The 15967-nt window shown below is 37.3% G+C and overlaps 1 protein-coding gene across 5 annotated transcripts in view; it reads right to left on the reverse strand.

Moving 5' to 3' along the window:
• Positions 1 to 15967, reverse strand: part of LINGO2 (leucine rich repeat and Ig domain containing 2) — a 472281-nt gene that overhangs the window by 159182 nt on the left and 297132 nt on the right. For all 5 annotated transcript variants that reach the window (XM_056514485.1, XM_056514484.1, XM_056514483.1 and 2 more), the window contains one exon: positions 1611 to 1653. The gene's annotated coding sequence lies outside the window, so the exon portion shown is untranslated. The remainder of the gene's footprint in view (positions 1 to 1610; positions 1654 to 15967) is intronic.

The following is a 15967-nucleotide window of genomic DNA, read 5'->3' on the forward strand; positions in this document are numbered from 1 at the left end:
CTGTATATGAGAGACTTCATTTTATTACTGGTGACAGCACTCTGCTATTACTTTACACCCTGGGAGTTTAGACTCTGTGATGACCTGAAAATCCACTCAGGTTTGAGAATTACATTGCTAATTGCAGTATTAGCATTTTGCTAGTCTTGCTTTGCAATTTCATGACTATGCCTAGGTCTCAAAGAAGAAAGAAATGAGGGATGTGGAGAATTGCTCTTTGGCTCATTCTGTATAAACTCTGGGGAGATATTCATCTCTCACTCTATTTTTTATCATAATTTTTTAATAATGCTAATGGAAAAAGAGGGCACTGTAACAGGAGTTTCATGTTATATCTTACAGTATAAATGGTGTAGACCATTAACTGACCCAAGGGTTTAATATTTAAAAGAGAGAGAGAAGAACATGGTTGCAATATAATATCAGTTCTGATGACTTGTTTTAAATGCATGTTCTTGAATTTTCAGACCTTTCAGTGGGTTTATGACAGAGTGATTTAAGAGGTAGCATAGCAACAAAACAAAGAAAAAAGTTGAAAGGTGCTTGGAACAGAGAGTGGGAACTTTCAGAATAGAAAGTATTGTGATGGTATGATCACAATCTCTTCTTACAGGTTTGGAGCTCTTTTTGGAGCTTTAGTGTACAATGAAACAAAAGTCAATGTGAAAAAGACCTCAGCCATAATTAAACAGCATCCTGGATCCCAGAGAAAGGACCAGTTTGTTTTCAAGGATGTTCAGAGGTTATTAAAAATCTTCATTGTTTTCTAAAACTTCTGTAATCAACCTGGAGAAGAAGGGAGGGAGGCAGGAAGGCAGGAAGGAAGGAAGGAAGGAAGGAAGGAAGGAAGGAAGGAAGGAAGGAAGGAAGGAAGGAAGGATACTGAACTACTGTTGTGTTTTTACCCCAGCTGGCAACTAAACACCACATAGCCTCATTTTCAATTGTTAACTAATTTCTGAGTGTAAATATTTCCTTTCCTCTCCTTTCCTCTTTCCCCTTCCCCTTCTCTTTCCCTTTCCCTTTCCCTTTCCCTTTCCCTTTCCCTTTCCCTTTCCCTTTCCCTTTCCCTTTCCCTTTCCCTTTCCCTTTCCCTTTCCCTTTCCCTTTCCCTTTCCCTTTCCCCTTCCCTCCTATCCACAATGTTGGATCTTGCATCTTAATTTATAAAAAATGGAAAGATGATATTTTCAAATAATGTGTTACAGGAACATGACCTTTGATACACAATCGATCAAAATGAAGGATCAGTAAAGAAAAGTTTAATAGAATCATGTGGAGGTTTCTTTTTTTTTTTTTTTTTTCAAATTTCATTATTTACAAAGGTAAATAAAAAAAACAGAATAAAACTTATCAGTCCATAAATTTTTAAAAGCTCTTTCATCCATTTAAGAATGATGACATATATGACCTGTGACCCACTTGCCAACCAAGAGAACAAATATACTTACATCCCACCTTTTCCATATAGAAAAAATATTCTTAACATTTGCAAACATAAGACGAAAAAACAATTTCATTTTTAACTGTCTTACAAAACATAGAAAAACAGTAAATAGAAGGCATATTCAGATTGAATTGTTTTACTGTGGAAATGATAAAAAACATACCTTAAGACTTAGTGGGTTCAAGTCCTGGAGACAATCACTGCACCTTTGAAAATAAAATTCATCTGTTAAAACTATTGCAACTAATTTAGTTTAGGATAAAATTCCTGTCCTCTGAAAGCTTTTCTTTAGCACAGTTTTCAAGCTGCCTTAGTACCTAGCAGCATGCTCCTGTCTGATTTCCTGCTACCTTCAAGAGATGAGTGCAATTCCTTCTATCCCTCAGCTCCTTTTTTGAGTTTTCCAATAAGAAGGTTTACTGTACAATCCAGTCCTCCCCAGCCCAGCCACCCTTCCTGGATTTCCTCTGTTCATTTTGTATTATGAATCCTAGCAAGAAACCTTTATAAAGAAACTATTTTATGAAGTGGGTACCAACTGTATTTTGTAGTCCCTCTGCAGCACTGTTTGCTGCCGTAGCAGTTAACCAACAAACTGTTCAAGAGGAAATACTAATCTCACAGATGACAGGAAGAAAATACTTAGCACCAACTTCTTACTCAGCTTTTTTGGAATGAAGGAAGGCATAATGACTGGACATTTGTTTTACCAGTATCAGCACACTGGACACTTATAGGCAGAGCACTGGGAACAGTTTATTTTGCCAAGAAACACCTTGATAAGCCTTTTCTCATCCTAACTTTTATTTTGCACATGTTACATGAATGACATCACACTCTCTCATACTCTGTTGTGGAAGAATCATTGGGACATATCTTTTGCTCCTTTATTTGTTTAACGATTTCAGAATGCAATAAAAAATTATAATATTTAACTATCTTACCCCTTGAGTTCAAGATATTAAAGTCCCATTGACAAACAGACAATGCCAGCATATTTTTTCTGTGAGAAGAATATTCCTGTGGTAGTGTGTCCTTGCCATCCCTTGTTCTACCCTGAATATATATTTATAAATATATATTTATACCACTGTAAATCTATACAGATTTGTATATGTATATTAGGGTTATAGCATTGGCACGTTTTTTTAAATACTGCCTGAAAATACTTGTTTATTCCTTATCCCTTTGAAAATGTCTTAATTAATAAAATATTAAACTAGCCACATGTAATTTTCTGCGTGAATTTACCTGTTTGAAATATGACACAGCTGTAGTCCAAATACTCTACTGTTACTCTATCACACAGCTTGCCTTATTACAATATAGATAGAAGAACCATCCTATTCACCTTAATTTCACAGGATTATATGTTTTATAGCAAAATACACAGTTTTATGGGGATGATCCTAGATATTTCCTTTATATTCATATCATTAAATGGTCTCTGTAAAAGCTGTCACAGTGGTGTAAGAATCAGAGTAACCTTGTCTCTACAGCAGTTATTTTTTGAATAGCACAAGGAAAAGTGTATTTTCTCACCTCTAACAACCTGGCTTGTGTCTTATTCAAGATAAGTTCTGTTTTTTTGCTATACTAAATTTATAGTTTTCCCATTAAGTATATATTTGGGTGTACATGCCAGCAATTTATTTAATTTTAAAGACAGTGAAACTTCTGACAGGTATTTTAAATTGCATTAACCTGCATACAAAAAAGTAAATTTAGATAAGTATTGTTGCAGAAAAATAAATAAATAAATAACCCAAATAACTAAAAAAAAAAAAAAAACACCCAAAGCTAAAATTTGCTTATTTGAATTCATCCCCTTGAAAATATTCTGAAACAAATTCAGCAATTTCAAGGAAGCAGATCTTCCTTCTAACTGGAATGATTCAGATAAACACATTGGCAGTTTTTGCAACAGTATGAAAAAGTTCCCTCCAGCTATAAAAAAAGGAAAACATTTGAAGAATATAATTTTTTAGCTGTAATTTGTACTTAATAGAATACATGTGTCTCTATTGCCTCATAAACAGAGAACTTAGTGTGTTATCAGGCTGCTTCTTGCAAAGCTTTCTTTCTGCTCTACATATTACAGGCTTCTGATTTTCAGTCAGTATTGCCAAACAGATCTTTTGCTAATGTTCTTTTTGAGAATTCCACAACTCTCATTTCATAATACTATCTACAAAATACCCTTCAGTCATTCAGATTGAAATTGTGGTTTAGACCTCAGCTGATGTAACAGCTAATGTTAAAAAAAAAAATAATAAAAAAATAAAAAAATCACCAACCTGGTTTGTACTTAGCTGAAGTCAGCAGAGAAAAAAGATTAACACTGATGTCACAAATCCTGATCCTCCAAATACTATATTTTTGACAATGATGTATTTCTTAGATTGTTGACACAATGGAATTGAAGCCAAGACTATCAGCTCTATTAATCACTGATGAGAAAGTAGCTGACATCCTTCAGTGATGACTACCCTACATTTCACTAAGGAACACCACTTGTTGAAATTACATATATTCTGAAACATTTATTTGATTAAAAAAACTCCCACAAATTAGAACAATCTCACAAGAGACCAACAAACCTCATGCACCTAGTTAATTTATTTCATCTCAAGAACTAATTAATTCACTTTCTGGCACAGTTTGTTCAAGTGCAAAAATAGAAATACTGATTTGTAAAACAAAAAGACACACACAGCTATGAACACATCAGGTGGTGGAATAAGTTTACTCCAAGAAGCAATGGGCTATGGACTGGGTTTTCTTTTGTCTGCTAGTTATGACCAAATATCTCTTTGAAACAAAATGATCCCAGTGATGGAGTTGAGACAGCTTTGTGTCAATGACAGAACAAGATGCCCTATGATGAATCATAAAGTATCCCAAGCATGACTTGTTGAATTGGTGAAGGATATACAGCCTATGTGGTTAGGTAAAAATTTCTGTCTAGGGTTGTCCTGTCATAGTCCCAGTGTCCCTGCATTTCGAAGAAGCCCTCATTATCTGCTGAAAGAGCAGCCTTTTGCACAAAGTTGCCATTTTGATGATCCTCTGAAAATCTGGCAAAAGTGACAAAGTTAGTGGCTTGTGTGCATACTCGATAGAGTGAAGGGGAAAATCAAACTGTAGCTGCTCAGAACTAGTAATTTATGGCCAGGAAATGATCTGGCATGGAGGATAAGGAGGTGTCACTGCAGAAGAGGTTGAACTGGCTGGACAGAATAGGAATGACAGGACCAAAGGACTATCCGTAAGGGAGTGAAGTTTCCCTCGGGAATCAGTCACGTTGCAGAGTTGTCTTGCAACAGTCCATCACTCACAGACAGGAGTGCTCAAAGGCCAGAGGCCACCCTCAGGCAGCAGAGCTGGGATTGAGAATGGATCCAATATGGGGCTGATGTTCTTAGGATTGGTACCACTGAATGAATAACTAAGGAATTGACTCCTGCTGCATCTCTGCATGCTCCAGGTAGAACAGCTTATGGTGATAGACTGTCCAGTGCACTGTACATTCAATCCTCTGTATTTAAACACAAGCCTGTGTTTAACTCAGCTCAAGGCATGCAATAAAATTTACCCAACAAGAGACTTGTGAATTAGTGGTTGAAAACATACAGACTCTGCCTGCACAATTGGCTAGACTATGAACACGGTATTTCCACAAAAAGGATGGGTTTATCTCACCCACAGTTGTAATGCAAAATTAATTTTAATTTGATGATTAAGCTCTTACATATTTCAGGGGCACTACAGATCTCTAGGAGTGTTCTCTGAATACTTATCAAATCTTTATTTTGGATTGAATTTTCTCATATAAAATGAAAATATATTGTGTATTCAGGTAAATACTTTTTATGCATCCAATGGTATGTACCAGAAGGACAATATGAATTTCTCTTAACATAATCTATAGACCTTACTATCTACACTGAAAACAATGGAGAATCACCCAGCCTGCAATAGTCAGCTGAGTGATCTATAAAAATAAATTTCCTTAACTAAAAACAATTAGGAATATAACAAGGAAGGCACAGTTCTCACAATAACTGAGAGGTAATTACTAAGCTTGTTCTGTATCTGACAGGCAAAGACTTTGAAAGGAAATTAAATCACTGATTTCTTATCCTAGAGCTAGTTGCCAATTGAGTTCATATAATTACAGATGAATGAATTTTAATCCTCATTTTATGTCTAAAATAATGTCTAGTATGCAGATTGGAAAAACAGGAAAAGCAGAAACTTGTGTGTTTATTTCAAGGAATAACAGTGGATATTCACTTGGAGCACACAAAGACTGGTAGAGTCTTGCAGTTACAGGAAGATGAACATTTTTAGCCCCAATGAACTCATCTACATCCACAGGAAAATTTTGCACGAAGTTAAGCATGCATTACCAGGACCCTCTGACAGGAATTAACATCACAACCAGAGAAGGAATGCACTGGTGGCAGAAGAAAGGTACATAGCCAGCAGATCCCCATGCTGGTCACATCACATCCTTATTCATACCGGCCTGCCTTAAATAGCACTAGCTCCTCAACATACAAAAGCCTTCATCATTTCTTCATTCTTAGTGGCATAGTCATACTTTTCACTGACAGCTGCTTCTCATATTCTAAAAGACCTTTCAAGTGACACTCTGTCATATGAACACGTACATTTCGTGACATGAGGTTGAGAACAATGTAACTAACATATTCTACTAAATGGAACAAAAAATGCTATGTTCATCTACCTCCACTACACCTAAAGAATTCCATCTTTCACCAATAAAATTGAGTCTGCTTAGTCCTTGATGTGTTATAGATGGATTTCAGCTGAGTTAATCATACTAATAATCATTAATAATGAAAGCCAAGGCTTGCCTTAGTGCTGTCAATTTTGTATTTAAATCAAGGTTATGGAAAATGAGAGTAATGAACCTCATGAAAATGAAAAAGCATCCATAACAGTAGCAGAAAATGAAGCAAAGTCAAGTCCATGAGACCAACAGTAGAACTTTTGAAATTCATGGCAGTATCAGTACATGGTATGCCACTGTGAACAATTACAGCTCTATGGAAATTTTTTGAGAGGACAGTGACTGAAATTCTGCTTAATTTCTCCTAAATTTTTTCTGGGGACAAAAAATAACTGAGGACCAAAGAAGGAGCATACCAATGTGTTTTTGCTGTCTATACTGTGCATAGGTTTATTATGCCTTTAATAAAATCAGCTACCTCCCATGTTCACCAGTGCAGGCATAGCAGTGCATTTCAGCAACTAGTCAGCAACACATTCAGAAAGATATAAAGGCCTTTTATGCATGGAGGTGACCCCTACAGACAATAAGATTTAGCTCCTCATGAAAGACACGAGGATCTTGGAGCAAAGTGTGAGAGGCAGGGCCTGTGTTTGTATGAAGGAGCTGCTCTAGGTAGAAGATGCTCACAGTGCCACAGCCAAGATCTCATTGCTAGTCAGACTTGCACAACGCTCTGTAGTGGAAACTGTTTCTTATGTCATCTCCTCTTTTCTTATGTTTTCTTTTCTAAGCAAAATAAAATAAAATCCACACTAATTTCTAATCATCTTTACTTCATCTGGTATTGTGGACAACACAAGGCCATAATAAATGGCACCCACTACAAAGATTTTTCATAAAACCCTTCAGCTAACCTATTTTTGAGAATGTTTTAATAATTTAACTTAATTTAACTGTAATTGAAAACACATCATTGAGCCTGGACTTTGGAGTAGGACAAAAAATAAACTTCCATAATCTGTAGTATTCTGCACATCCTAAAATGGGGCAAGTAAAAATAAGAAACCAGAAAATAAGCATGCCAAAAATGCAGTTTAAAAAAGGTTATTTGAAGTGGCAAGTTGTTGTAATTCCCTACTGACCTTTAATTTACACATTCTACTAATACCTCTTACTAGGCCAGTTTAAATTATTCAACGGGAATCCACTGTATCTTTATTGCCTCTAATACAATCCCAGAATTCAAGTAATCTGTTTGGATTATGTGCTGACCACTGTGATGGGAGGTAAAATCTGCCATCTATGTTGCAAACTAAAAGACTTCCATAGCCATAGTAATGCTCTCAAATGGAGATATTCATGTTACTGATCAATTTACATATTTAAGAGAACCTTGAAGAGAAGCTGTTTCTGGGATGTTTTGACATTGTAAGAACTACTAAAATTTAGAACCACTAAATACTTACTTTGTTGTCAGCATAAATCTCACACCATGTTAAAAGCCACAACATGTAAATTGATGGATTAAGGTGCTGGCTGGCTTGAGAGTAAAGCAGGTTAAAGACAATGCCCTCCAGCAGCTGGTTATGAGAACAACTGTTTCAGCAGTGTGTATCAGCTGGGCTAATATCTCAGTTGTACCTCCTGAAGTACACATACAGAATTATACTAACAATAATTCTGCCACTCGCAGGTTTTCTGGTAACCCTAGTCTCTAAAGACAGCTTGGAAAGAGCTATGTTTCAAATTCTTTTCACAGCAAACAGTTCACTACTGGTTAAAAGGATTATTGACATCCTACCTGTGTGCTCCTTTAGACTGGCTTTGAGCAAATATTATTAGGAATGCCATCAGCAAGGACTAGCAGGGAATAACGATGGCGTTCAATAAACATTTTGGATGTTCCAGAGTTTGCTTTTTGTTCTGATTTAGAACAAAAACTAAAGCTGTATAAATGTTCTTTCTTTTTTCAACACAGACCTCAGAGTTGAGATCTGTATGAAGTGCAAGCTGAAATTTTGCTTAGCTGTAATTGCTTACATGTGTCAATCAACAGACTGATGGCTGGCCAACAGCCTCAATATAACTAGTTTACAGCACTCTGACTATAAATAGTTTTGCTGACTCAGACCAGTCTCCTCACCTCTCATCTATCCAAATCAACGTCAACTCACACCTCAGTAATTTTAATTCTGTTCCCTTTTCAATGAGCTCAGTGCATTTGGATTAATCCTAATATAGCTGTTGAAAGAGCATGAATAACAGTACTAAGAGCATTTTGCTTTAGAAGATATGAATAAGAATACCTCTACTACAAGCAGTTTAGGTTAGCTGAGGATGCAGCCAATGTGGACTAACCTAGAGTGCAGAAAAGTGCAGAAGAAAATTAAATATTTCCTGTCCTGACATATTTTCAATTTCATACACAATTATAAATGCATACCTATTTCCTTTTTAAAAAGTATTTCAAGTATATCAAGCAGGAAGAGACCCACAAGGATCGAGTCCAGCTCCTGGCCCTGCACATGGCATGCCCAGGAGTCACACCATGTGCCTGAGAGCATTCCTCAAACACTCATTGAGCTCTGTCAGGCTGGTGCTGTGACCACATCTCTGGGGAGCCTGTTCCAGTGCCCAAACACCCTCTGGGTGAAGAACCTTTTCCTGATATTGAGCCTAAACCTCCCCTGACACAAGTTCAGGCCATTCCCCTGGGTCCTGTCACTTCTCACCTTATTTTGACTAAAATGTGTTTTTTGCTCCTCCCTCATTATACCGACAACAGAAAGCCCCCTCAGTGATAGAACATTAGGTGCTAGTGCCCAGGAGGAGAGGAAATCCCATTTAATTCCCAGATGGTCTTCTCTTGAGGGTGACTTGGCAGAGAGGCATTGAAAAAGAAACGGAGTAGGCAGATCAGATGTGGTTGTAAATAGACATTGTTCAGTTCATAAAAAGGGGCAGGTCAGATAATCCCCTAACCCATTGGTTTTTAGAGGAGACCCTCATAAGGTGCAGCCATGCCATTAATTTGGGTCTAGAGCAATTCAAATCTAGACATGTGTATGTTCACTGCCCAACTCCAAATGAAGAAAAAATTTGTGCATATCTGAGAATGAAAATTATAATACTTCTGATTCATACAATATTATCCAAATGAAAAGTGCTGTTTGAAAGCAATTTGATCAATTTGAATAATAAACTGTCCCAAAATTCAGATAATCTTTCAGAACTTAACATCTCCTGTATTACTAGAAAAGGCTCCTAGAACAAAATAAAAAACAAAAAAAAACCACTTCCCTAAACACCCCAAACCCACCCTATAAATGTAACATACTGACAATATGCTTCACTAATCAAGCTGAAGGTGTCTGGCTTCTGACAGCATGGAACTTGAGAGGAATGACAGTTTAAAATAACCAGGACAACTTAAAAACACAGACTATCATGCTAAAACTTGCCCACACAAATATGCACTGACTTTATAAGATTTGAAATTAAAAGCTGAACATGCAAAAACACTCAGTTCTCCTGAATGGATTTCTATTGGGACTTTTAAATTAATTTTATGTTATAAAAATAAAATTCTCAACAAATAATAAAAAAAGAAGGTGAGATTGACTGCAAATAGCAATCAAAACTACAGCTACAGGTGTATCTTTTCCTGTAATGAAGAGAGCAAATAAAAAACCCAAGAACATGAAGAAGGGAGACAAGCAAAAATGGTTAATAAAAGAAAATCAGTCTTAAAAGTGAAACAAATGTATTGTAAACAATCTAATATTTCTATTTTAAACAAATGAGCTCTCAGAGAAGAATAGGGATGTTAATGTGCTAAAAGCAACAATTAATAAGTGATAAAATACTGGAATTGTCTTCCTGGGGAGCTGGTGGAGTCACCATTCCTGGATGCCTTTAAAAAAGACTGGATATGGCACCTGGAGCCATGGTTTAGTTGAGATTTTAGGGCATGGGTTGGACTCGATGATCATGAAGGTCTCCCAAACTAGTGATTCTGTGGTTCTGTAATCAAAGTTCATTGGTATCTCCACCTGAAGAGCCATTGTAAATAACTTTGAAGCATTCTCAAAAGAAGTTGAAAAAGACTGTATCAGTGAATAAGAGTTTCTGTTATTAACTTGAATTGTTAGAAAATAATAATAAATAATTTGAAGATAGCCTCCTAATAAAATTGGAGAACAATATTATAATTGCTATTATTGAGCATTGTCTCCCTGGAATGCTCATTTCTCTTTTAAGGGTAATGTTACTGTACAAATATTTATTTACAAAGTAACTGAAGGTAGTGGGATTTCCAGGGAAGGTATATATGTTTTTCAAGAGACAAAGATCAGAAGTACACAAGCTCAATTAAGTTCATTACCTTCTTAGAGGAATATACATATATACAGATTCTCCCACCACACTGCATCCTTCCATCTTGCACGTGTTAACTCTCCAACTAAAAAGCCAAATTAGAGTCACTACTCCATGTTTGTGCCTCATATCCAAGAACACAGGGTTGTTCCAGTGCAGCTGGTGTGTGAGGCTGTGTAAGAACAGCAGCCCTGAGAGGGACAGTCTGGCTGTGAGGAACATGCACTCCACTCTGGACCATTTCAGTGAGGGACACAGAGGGTCCCTGCGTGGGTCAGTGGGCTGCAGGGGGGTGCAGTGCCTGTCCTGCAGCAGGAGGGTGGAGGGTTCGGTGTGTGCAGGGAGGAGGTTTGTGCTGCTCGGAGCCCCGAGAATCCAAGGTGTGTGCAGCTTTGGGGGCCTGCAACTGCACAGTCTGCCCCAGATGGGAATTGCATTGTCTTGGGGTTTGCCACAGAAGGGTGCTGGAAATGTGCAGGTCTTGACTAAGCTTTTGTAAGTGTTTTGTGTTGTGGGATATATGTCTTTGTTGTTGCTATTGGTATCAAATATATAACTGACTGACTTCAACTTAATTTTGTGCTGTTAAACAAACAATTTTGATACTGATTTGATTTAAGCCACTTCAGCAGAACAATGTTTTCTATAATGTGCTATAATGTGGTTCTTCTGTTACAATAACTTGAAACAAAAAGCCCACACTTGAATACACACACTGTCTTAACACTTTCAATACAACAAGTGAACGTAAAGTTTGCTCTCAAATCAGACAAAACTGCTATGTGATTCCAGAGACAGACACTTTGTCCTTTGGAAACTGAGAGTAATAGTAATGTTCCACATGATTGAAGATCAAGTACATATTCCATCAGTGACTGAATGGTGTGCAGGTGTTACATGGATAAAAGCCTTTAAAAGAAAAATACAGCTAAATAAGCTTTTTGTCATCCTGTTTAGATGTTTCATATATTTATAGGTGCTGTCTATATATATACTCACTAAAATTTGACTTTCTCATAATAATACCCAAAATGAAGTAAGCCTGCAGATAAATTATTAAAATTACTAATAGATTTTTTTTTTAATGGTTTTAAATAAGATACTCTATGTAGTTACAGAGAGCGTCTTGTTTCTTTTCTATTGTCATTTTTTAATGGTATATAGCATACATTTAAAACCAAACCAGCAATTCTGCTTATCAAGAAAACAACTTAGAGTTGTATACTGTGCTAAGTATTTTTTTAAGTGGATTTTTACTACCATTTGCCTATAATATTACTAATTAGTGAAAAGCACTAAAGTAGAAATGAGGAATCACTACATTCTGATAACCAGGACCAACAACAGAAAGTGGAAAGAAAATTATTTGGGAGCCTCGACTATGAGAAAAGACTTTAACAAGAACATGGCATCAGCAAAGGTGAAAGCAATGCAGTTACAAGCCAGTCTTTTAAAGGAAGCAGGAAAGGGGTTTATATCACATATATAGCAGAATGCAGATCTCTGGAAAATTAATAAAAACAAGTGGATTTTAGAAACTCAGTTAAGCGGAAAACAGAAAAATAGAAGATATGTTTGAGAATAACGCTAAACAGAATAATGCAGTAGGAATAATACAGAAGAACACAAGAAAGAAAATAGAAGTGCATAATATGTCAATTTCTATTCCTCAGATGTTACAAAAGAAGTTGACATGGTTTGATAGAGTAAATGGACTATGCTTTGAGGAGTTTAGTTGTTTTTAAATATAAAAATCCTTTGGTTTACATTGGAGATTAATCTCAAAATTTTTCAGCCAACCATCTGCTCTTCTTAGTGAAAAGTGAGCTTGTTCCTTAAAACCAAAAGAAAGTTTACAGAATGCTCTTAGATAAAAAGGTAAATGTCATTGAATTATTTAATTTCTTATTGACTCATCTTGTTAAATTTTTATTTTAAATGAAAATTAAAGGATGTGTCTGATGTGTACAAGCATACAGAGTCTACCTCCTTTGCTAGATACCTTGAAAAGACATTTATAGTTTGTAATGTAATTATATAGGTTTTCTCAACACAGATGTACTGTATTAAAAATCAAATCACAGTTAAATCAGTGTCATCTGTAGTATGGAAGACTTATATGTTTAGCAATGAGTTTGTTTTAGTATAATTAGCTCATATAAACTACAGCAGCATAAACACTAGTGTAGAGTAATAAGTCCACACAAGACTAGTAAATGAGTCATTGGGTTATTCAGGGCTTAACTAGTCTGATTTACACTCCAAGAGTTCTGAAGGTGCTATTTATTACACAGGGAGCAAACTGAGTGATGAAATGATTGAGAAAATTGAATTAAGGTTGTAGTATCTAATTCCTATTTAAAAGAAAAAGAATCATTATAGAGGAATACCATTTATATGTTTGCTTCAAACGTTCAACACAAATGCTGTAGCGTGATGACTTTACAGATCATCACCATTTATTTTAGTAATAATCTAGAAACCACATAAAAAGAATTCAAGGTGATCATGTATCCTAAAATTATTTTTGTACACTGGAATATTTCATGCATGCTAATTCTAATTAATTAAGAAGTAGAACGATAGCAACAACTCCTCTTCTAAATGTCAACTGTTACATCTGGATACTTGGATGTGATCTCTGTGGAAATATAGAAAAAATGTATAAATATTTATTAAAGAAAAGAGGGTGGGCAGGAAACAGAACTCGGTTTTTTCCTATTTACCCTACTTAAACTAATTCCCCTGGTAATCACTGTTTCTTTTTCACTCCTAGAGTCCTCAGGTTTTTCCTTCAAATCCTTCAGTTTTTCACCCTTATATCTCTTTCTTAGATCACAATGCTTTTTTCAGGATTCATTCAATATCGGTTTCTGTCTAACTCATGGAAGACTTCCATACATTTCAAGGAGAAATAAAACAGATGCAACAAAAATTGTGTGTTAATTAGCTCATAAGACACTAGGCAAGAACAGAGTTATTATTTAAATGAAATGTGATGGTTCAAAGAAAACATTTTCTTTCTCTTTTAATTTTCTATTTTAATTTTGTTCTTGAATTTGCAATCAAATCAGAGTCTGAAACTGAGACACTGTAATCCTTTTCTTCAACTCAAAGGGAAGAGTACACCAATTGTAAGGATAAATTAAAGTCTTATTTTTGAAGAAACATTTAAGTGCTTGCTTGGTTCCAATTTACTTTAGTTGCTAAAATGTACATTCATAAATATCCTTAAGCAGGAGTGATTCACTGAACTGAAGCCCAGAAGAAGCATAGAGTTGACATTGCTAATGAGTGTAAAAGCAAAAAAACCTCGTTGTTAGGTAATTTATGACAAAGTATTTGCAGATCATTAAAGATGGCAAAGAAAGCCAAACTTTATTGAATTTCCAGTTCCCATTTAATTTGTAATTACTTTCATTCTCCAAAATAATTGTGGAGAATTTTTATGCTACTGAAAAGCTAACATGAACATTTTATTTATGCTGTTTTTCTTTTGCAGGAACCATGTTATGAAATACCATCACATTCAGCCCCTCAAGGAGAGAGCAGGCCTAAAGATGAAACATCCTTTATTCAGACTGGATTGTTTTCAGAAGGGCTTGTTATCCAAGGATGACCAGGCCAGGGACTTCTCCTGACACCTCCAAAGTGTGTGAGGCAAGCAGTGGCTGCCTACCTACCTATAAGATATGAAGTTAATAATTCACAATGAAGAATGTGTGAGCATAAGCTTCAGTTCCCACTTCAACATCAACGCTCTCTGCAACCTTACAGAGGTTAGTTAGTGTCTTCTCTCAGTAGAGGTAATGGCATGACATGCCTGCTATGAGGAGAAGCCCAACAGAGATAGGGGAGAGCTCAGATAAAATGGTAACAAGTATCTGACAGCTATATAAGATGAGAAAACAATACAGAAATACTGAATGGAAGAACTAAAACCTGTAATAAGACACAGTGTAGTATGACTTAAAAACAAGTCCAAAGTGATTCAGTATAAAACACACTTCAAGGGCACTAGCTGGATACTACCTAATATCACCCTTTTCATCTACATTTATTCCAGAAACTCCCTCTCGCCAACCACTCTTACACAACTGCTCTTGTATTGTTTGTTCCAGAGGGACACAAAACCCAAGACAATATTGTGTCAAGGCATAAAATTTGGAATAGGCATATCAGATGACTCTGAAGAAATCAAAGAAAAGGAGGAGAAGGGCCTTCAGCCTGTGGCCAGCAGCACGGTTGGGAAATAAGTGGGAGGTCTGTGGTTCCTCTATCAGGAACACTGCAGCTATATTTTGCCTGTTTCATTTGCTCATACAAGGATTAAAAGCCATAAAGAAAGAAATTATTTCGAGCAGATTTGCTACCAAATCTGGTACAAATGATGGCCTAGGGCGAAGGACCCCTGAAAGCCGCTCACTCACCCTCCCTTGCTACAGCTGGGCAGAGGAAAGAAAAAATTAACAATGGACACATGAGTTGAGATAAGGACTGGGAGAAACACTCCAAGGGCAAAACAGGCAAAACTTAGAGATACAAAGTGAGTTTATTACTAAGAAAATCAGAGGAGAATGATGAGAAGCAAAAATAAGCCCTTAAAAACCACCTTTTTTCCCCCCAGCTCCTCCCTCTTCCCTCTGACAGCACAGGGAAACAGGGCGTGGGGGTTTGGTCAGTTCATCACCCGAGGTTTTCTTCCACTAGTGAGGGAGAGACCTTCCACTGCAGCACCATGGGACCCCTTCCCATGGGAGAAATCCTCTGTGAGCATCTCCAATGTGATTCCAATCTCACAAGAAGCAGTCTTCCCAAAACTGCTGTGGTGTGGGTCACTCTTCCATGGGGTGCAGCCTCCAAGGACAGGCTGCTCCAGCCTGGGAGCAGAGCCCCTCTCTCCACAGGTCTCCCACGAGGTCACAGCCTCCTCCAGACACCCACCTGCTCCAGCATGGGGCTCCTTCATGGGCTGTGGGTGGATCTCTGCATCCCCATGGATCCCATGGGCTGTGGGTGGATCTCTTCATCCCCCATGGATCCCCATGGGCTGTGGGTGGATCTCTGCATCCCCATGGATCCCATGGGCTGTGGGTGGATCTCTGCATCCCCCATGGATCCCCAAGGGCTGTGGGTGGATCTCTGCATCCCCCATGGATCCCATGGGCTGTGGGTGGATCTCTGCATCCTCCATGGATCCCCATGGGCTGTGGGTGGATCTCTGCATCCCCCATGGATCCCATGGGCTGTGGGTGGATCTCTGCATCCCCCATGGATCCCCATGGGCTGTGGGTGGATCTCTGCATCCCTCATGGATCCCCATGGGCTGTGGGTGGATCTCTGCATCCCCCGTGGATCCCCATGGGCTGTGGGTGGATCTC

The sequence above is a fragment of the Oenanthe melanoleuca genome, chromosome Z (assembly GCF_029582105.1).
Source record: "Oenanthe melanoleuca isolate GR-GAL-2019-014 chromosome Z, OMel1.0, whole genome shotgun sequence".
Classification (NCBI taxonomy): domain Eukaryota; kingdom Metazoa; phylum Chordata; class Aves; order Passeriformes; family Muscicapidae; genus Oenanthe; species Oenanthe melanoleuca.